This window comes from Triticum urartu, chromosome 6A (genome assembly GCF_056163025.1).
Source record: "Triticum urartu cultivar PI428250 chromosome 6A, HENAU_Tu73, whole genome shotgun sequence".
Taxonomy (NCBI): Eukaryota; Viridiplantae; Streptophyta; class Magnoliopsida; order Poales; family Poaceae; genus Triticum; species Triticum urartu.
In genome coordinates this window covers 438,480,789-438,487,958 of record NC_141878.1, presented here as the reverse complement: position 1 = coordinate 438,487,958, position 7,170 = coordinate 438,480,789, and positions in this window count along the sequence as shown.

Genomic DNA, 7,170 nt, shown 5'->3' with positions numbered 1-7,170 from the left:
AATCTCGTTCATCATAGGCACATGTTTCCGGCCAGTAATTGTGGCATTCGCGGTTCGAAGGATTCATGGAGTTATTCTTTACCTGAGTGTAACATGTCACGTTGTGTTTGAGCACTTGGTGATTCAGATTTAGTTGAACTGATGCACCAAACCAATGAGCCAGATGTCGTGGTCCTAACTCTGACAGTGATGTAGGGGGGTGAGTATGGAGAGGCGAGATCCTAGCTATGGGAAAGTTGTTACACGCGAGGTTTACGAGTTCAGGCCCTTCTCGGAGGAAGTAATAGCTCTACGTCTCGGGGCCCGGAGGCGGTCGACTGGATTATGCGTGTATAGGTTACAGAGGTGCGAACCCTTCCTACTGAGGAGGGGGTGGCTTATATAGAGTTCGCCGGCCCCCTCCTGCCCTCAGTAATGCAGGGTTTAAAGTACATTTAAGATTGGGCGTTACTGGTAACGCCTCTAATAAAGTGTTATAATGACCATGAAGACTACTTAACGGCTGACCGTTTGCCTACAGAGCGACTGCTGATCTCCTGGCGGTCGAGTGATAGCTTCTTGGTCGAGTGTCTTGAGCCCGTCGAGTGGGATGCCTTCAAGTCGATTGAAAGGTGATTTCTCCCAGGGGTGTCCTAGAGTAGGACTCTTGGGTCAGGCCCGTGTCCCTACCCTAGGTACATGTCTTCATCATTAGCCCCCGAATGGATCGAGGTTAGAGTGGGGAAAGAGTTGGAGATCTTTCCGACTGGTTCTTCGGGCTATGTGAGTGCCTCGTTTCGGGACAATCGTCACGGATGACGTTGTCAACCTTTTTCAGTCGCCTTGATCCATTCCAGGCCTTCCGTCGAGTGAATTTCTTTGTTTGTGCCATACCGAGTGCCGGCGCGATCGGGGTCTTCCGTTTTTTAGCAAGTTGTTCTGCGGCCCGCGGATGTCGCGGGATTTGGATTTTGGGAAGCGCGCGGGACGGGAGCGACCGCAGTAATCGGAAGCGATAAAGCGGAAGTTCCTCGATCTCCGCGTCGCCTTTTTCGCCACGTACTGCGCGCGCGTCTGCTGCGGGATTTGACTGGATGGCCTGGGCCTACCGGCCAGCCACTCGGGAGCGGCCCCTTATAAGTTGCCGGCTCGGGGTTTCTAAGCCGTGCGCTCTCTTCTGCTTCCTTCCTTCTTTCTTCCTCTCTTCCTTCGCCAGCCCTCCTGCGACCCTCGGCCGTACCCTAGCGCCGCGAGCCCGTGCGAGATCTCCCCGGCGACAATGGTGAAGGGCAAGACCACTGCTTTGGAGCGCGCGAAGAAGGCGGCGGCGGCGGGGAAGGGGAAGAAGTCTTCGCGAGGTGGATCTTCGTCCCGAACCACCCTGCCCAAGGGTTGGATTCAGGGTGATTGGATGCCATCGGTGCTCCGACAGGAAGACCTCGACGACATGGTCGAGGGAGGATCCATTCCCCACGAGGCCGCGCGTCTCCCGGGGAGGGAGATCGAGCCGCAACCCCGCGACGGTGAGTGCGTGCTCCTCGCCACCCACATCGACCGAGGGTTTTCTCTGCCTCCCCATCCGTTCTTCCGGAGTTTCTTGAATTTCTTCGGAGCGCAGCTCCATCACTTTACCCCCAATTCCATAGTCTACCTTGCCGCGTTCATTTCCATGTGCGAGGCTTTCCTGGGTTGTCGTCCGCATTGGGGGCTTTTCAAGCATATCTTCACTTGCCGCTCCCAGCCGGTGAAGAAGGCCAAGTCGAGTGACGAGAAGACGCAAGTTATCCAGTTGTGCGGGGGTCTGGCGATCCAGACGAGGGGGAAGAGCTGTTTCCCCTCTATCACCTTCCCGGAGTCGGTCCGCAGCTGGCAGTCGACCTGGTTCTACTGCCAGGACCAGGCGACCCCCGGGCAGTCGACCGGTCTTCCTCCTTTTTCACTCGACCGAGCCGAGAAGCCTATCTCTCTGAAGGTCACGCCGGAGGAAAGCGCCCAGGTCAAGGTATTGGCGGGTCGAGTGGTTGAACTTGTCCGTGAGGGGGTGACTGGGATGGACCTGTTAGAGGTCTTTCTCCAGAGGCGCATCCAACCGCTCCAGGCGCGAGACCATCCGATGTGGCTGTATTCTGGCCTTAACGACACCACCCGGATCCACCCGGAGGAGGTCACCGATGAGATGCTGGAGGGGTGGTTGTCAAGCATCACAGGGAATAAAGACAACCCCTGAGGAGCCAGAAGGGTGATTCCACTCGACCACTCATATGAAGTGGATCAGGTATGTTTTTGTGTCGGATATCTGATCTTCTGTATTAGTCTTCTTTGTGTAAGTCGACTGACTTTCGTCCTGTCCGTTGTCTTCCAGGCTACCACTGAGATGTACTCGACGCCCAACGGAGCCCAAGGGCCGACCGAGGAAGGCGAGGGGAGCGGAGGCGAGAGCGGGGTCGACCAGGTCGAGTGGGAGTCCGACGGTGAGGGAGAGGAGGGCGACGACATCTTCTCCAGTGAAGAGGAGGAGGAAGCTGAACCCTCCCGCCCGGAGGGACGATCCAAGCTCGCCCACGATCCAGCGCAGGAACGTGGCAAGGCGACCGCTCCTGTCGGGCAGTCGTCGAAACACCCTCGGACTTTTTCTCCTCCGCCGACCGGGAAGGCTCCCAAGCACCCACGAACGGCGCCATCTAAGCCGCCCAAGGCCTTGCCCAAGATGAAGATAGCTGTTCCCACCATTTCGGGGTAACAACAACACTTGCTTTCCTTTGTCGACTGTGGACGGATCCTTGGTCGATTCCCTGGGCCAACTGACTAATCTTTTTTGATTTGTAGTGGAGCAACTTCTGAGGTCTCTGCCAGGAACGACGACCAAGAGATGGAGGACGCTGTCACCTCCAACCCTGGTACGATCACTGCCGTCCTGCTTACGAGTCGACTGAAGTGTTGGTCGATTGAATGTTGTCCTTGCAGCTCCTCCTCATGTTATCGACCTCCCGGACGATGACGACGACGCACCATTGAGGGTGAAGAGGAAGAAGAAGGTGTTGGCTGGCAAGACTCCGCAATCCACTCCCACGCCTGAGGCTGCAGTTCGGGATGATGGCGAACCCACTCGGGATTCCGTGACCTTCGCTGTTCCTTTGACGAGTGTGCAGCCTTCAGCGTCGACTGCAGATCCGTCTTCGCTTTTTGCTGCGTACCCCGTCCCTGAGGACCAAGCGGCTGCTACGAAGGAGGCTGTACGCCAGGCTGGAGTCATGATGGAACAGGTAAAAGTGGCTCGGGAGGCTTTCCAGGCGGCTTACGACGCAAGCTCGGCTCTTCAGAGCAATGTCCAGGTCAGTCGACTTCAACACTTGGTCTGTTTTTGTATGTCCTTTGAAGATTCTCTTTCCCGAAGGTCTTTAAGTTTGTACACCCACTGGGTGTGTGTGTTGTTTTTTTTGACGAGTGGGGGCACGCTAAGTGCACCCACTGGGTGTAGTCCCCGAGACTACGGTCGGCTGCTGGCAGTCGGCTGTAGTCTTTAAATTGAGTCATAGTTGAGTTTCTTCGCTCTGTCTGATCGGGCCATGTCGAACGGAACGGTATCCCGTCGACTGCGGGCAGTCGACGGCTTTCTCTCTCTTCTTTTTTTTACTGGGTGTAGGCTTACTATCTCTTAGCTGCTCGGAAGCAACTTGTCTTTGACTCGACTTCAGGGGTCGGTCGGGTGGCCTTTGACTCGACTTCGGGGGTCGGTCGGGTGGGATAGGAACCGGTAGGGGCATGCTAAGTGCACCCACTGGGTGTAGTCCCCGAGACTATGGTGGACTGTTGGCAGTCGACCGTAGTCTTAGTGTTTACTGCCTTTGTTGCTTTTTCCTTTTTACTGAAATTGCAACTCCTCCTCTCTGGCTTCAGAAATCTTGTGATCTTGGAACCCACTTGGCTGACTTGGAGAAGCAGCAAATTCAAATGAAACTTGATCCGGAGCTGGCCAGGACAGAACTGCAGACGGTCAGAGATGGCGCCGCAGGTAAGACGCCTTTGTCAACTGGTTAGTGTTTCTTCGCTTTCTCCGACTCAATCATCGTTTTTGCAGAAAAACTGAAAGAAGCTCTGGCAAAGAAGGATCAGGACTTGGCTGCTGCCCGCAAGGAGGCTGAAGACAAGACCGCTCTGGCCGCATAGAAGCTATCTTCGGTCGACCACTTAGAACAAGAAAATACCAAGCTCAAGACTGCTCTGAATGAAGCCAACAGGGAGTGTTCACGTTGGAAGAAGGAGAACCTCACCCTGAGCGAGAAGCTGGAAGGCCTCGCTCGCGGGAGAAACGACCTGGAGAGCTACTTGGGGGACCTCGCGAAGAAGTTGTACCTTAAGCTTGGAGGTGCGCATTCAGTTCCGACTGGTTTTTGAGTCGACTCATTCTGTGAAAATTGTCTTATCCTTGAATCTTGTATGCAGAGCTTTGCCAGAATTTTGAAGAGGAGACCAGTCGAGTGGAGCCGAGCTTGGACCCTGTTAACTCTCTTGTGAAGGACAAGGCCGCAATGAACGTGCTCCGTCTGGAGTCTCGTGTTGACGGCGTCGTGGATTACTTGGCTCGACTGAAGGTTGCCATGACGCGGATCGACCCGACACTTTGGCAGAATCTACGCTCCAGAATGATCTCGAGTCTCTGATGACTCGACTCAATGGAATCTCTGACCAAGTGCAGGAGTGGAAGAAGTCTGCAGCTCGGTGTGGCGCTGACGTGGCTCTGTCCCTGGTCCACGTCCACTGTAAGGAGGTGCGGGAGGAGAAGCTGGCCACCATCCAAGTCGCCAACACGAGGAAGCACAACTTCCAAGACTTCATGGAGACATTCATTCCTGCTGCTACCCGCATCGCAGATGGAATCGACTTGGATGAGTTCGTCGCCCCTGCCAGTCCTCCTCCTCCTGAGGAATGAAAAAACTTGCCTCGGGATGCCGAGTGTATTTTGTAATCCGTTGAACTCTGCCTTAAATTCGCTTCGGAATGCCGAGTGGAAGTGTAACAGTTTTAACTCTGCCGAGCTGTGGGCTCGAGTACTTTGATCTGAGGTCTCTCGGATCTTTTAGGCTTTATTTGAACTTGATTTGTCGTTGAATCTCTTTGTGGATGACCCGTCGAGTGGGAGGTTTGCTCTCCACTTGGTAGGATTTTTAAACTTAGGCGAGTGCTGACCGCAGCTAAGTCTCTTCGTAGGAGAGCTTAGGCGAGTGCTGGACTGCAGCTAAGCCCTCCGAGTGGGAGGTTTGCTCTCCACTCGGTAGGATTTTTTAAACTTAGGTGAGTGCTGACCGCAGCTAAGTCTCTCCGTAGGAGAGCTTAGGCGAGTGCTGGACTGCAGCTAAGCCCCCGAGTGGGAGGTTTGCTCTCCACTCGGTAGGATTTTTTTAAACTTAGGCGAGTGCTGACCGCAGCTAAGTCTCAGCGTAGGAGAACTTAGGCGAGTGCTGGACTACAGCTAAGCCCCCGAGTGGGAGGTTTGCTCTCCACTCGGTAGGATTTTTGAACTTAGGCGAGTGCTGACCGCAGCTAAGTCTCTGCGTAGGAGAACTTAGGCGAGTGCTGGACTGCAGCTAAGCCCCCGAGTGGGAGGTTTGCTCTCCACTCGGTAGGATTTTTTAAACTTAGGCGAGTGCTGACCGCAGCTAAGTCTCTGCGTAGGAGACCTTAGGCGAGTGCTGGACTGCAGCTAAGCCCCCGAGTGGGAGGTTTGCTCTCCACTCGGTAGGATTTTTAAACTTAGGCGAGTGCTAACCGCAGCTAAGTCTCTGCGTAGGAGAACTTAGGCGAGTGCTGGACTGCAGCTAAGCCCCCGAGTGGGAGGTTTGCTCTCCACTCGGTAGGATTTTTTAAACTTAGGCGAGTGCTGACCGCAGCTAAGTCTCTTCGTAGGAGAACTTAGGCGAGTGCTGGACTGCAGCTAAGCCCCCGAGTGGGAGGTTTGCTCTCCACTCGGTAGGATTTTTAAACTTAGGCGAGTGCTGACCGCAGCTAAGTCTCTACGTAGGAGAACTTAGGCGAGTGCTGGACTGCAGCTAAGCCCCCGAGTGGGAGGTTTGCTCTCCACTCGGTAGGATTTTTTAAACTTAGGCGAGTGCTGACCGCAGCTAAGTCTCTTCGTAGGAGAACTTAGGCGAGTGCTGGACTGCAGCTAAGCCCCCGAGTGGGAGGTTTGCTCTCCACTCGGTAGGATTTTTTAAACTTAGGCGAGTGCTGACCGCAGCTAAGTCTCTGCGTAGGAGACCTTAGGCGAGTGCTGGACTGCAGCTAAGCCCCCGAGTGGGAGGTTTGCTCTCCACTCGGTAGGATTTTTTAAACTTAGGCGAGTGCTGACCGCAGCTAAGTCTCTGCGTAGGAGAACTTAGGCGAGTGCTGGACTGCAGCTAAGCCCCCGAGTGGGAGGTTTGCTCTCCACTCGGTAGGATTTTTTAAACTTAGGCGAGTGCTGACCGCAGCTAAGTCTCTTCGTAGGAGAGCTTAGGCGAGTGCTGAACTGCAGCTAAGCCCCCGAGTGGGAGGTTTGCTCTCCACTCGGTAGGATTTTTTTAAACTTAGGCGAAACGGGTTCGCGGCTAAGACGCCCACTGGGGGTTCTCGTATGTAAACAGAAGTGATAGCAATCATTGGAACACTCTTGACTTTGATAAAAAAGGACTGCGGAAGTTTCTCTTATTACATCTTTATGGGAAGGAACTTAAGTGTAAAAGGGGCGGAGTAGTTCCGCATTCCAAGCTCGCGGCTCGTCGATCTGGCGATCAACATTGTAGAGGTGATACGCTCCATTGTGGAGGACTCTGGTGATGATGAAGGGGCCTTCCCAAGTAGGAGCAAGCTTGTGAGGTTTCTGTTGATCCACTTGGAGGACCAAATCTCCTTCTTGGAAGGCTCGACTCTTCACATGTCGGGCATGGAATCGACGCAAGTCTTGCTGATAAATGGTCGATCTGATCATGGCCATCTCTCTTTCTTCTTCCAGGAGGTCTACTGCATCTTGCCGAGCCTGTTCTGCTTCGTCTTCGGTGTAAAGCTCGACTCGGGGAGCGTTGTGAAGGAGATCACTTGGCAGAACGGCTTCAGCTCCATAAACAAGAAAGAATGGGGTTCTTCCAGTCGACCGGTTAGGGGTGGTCCTTAATCCCCACAAAACTGACGGAAGCTCGTCGACCCAGGCACCTGCTG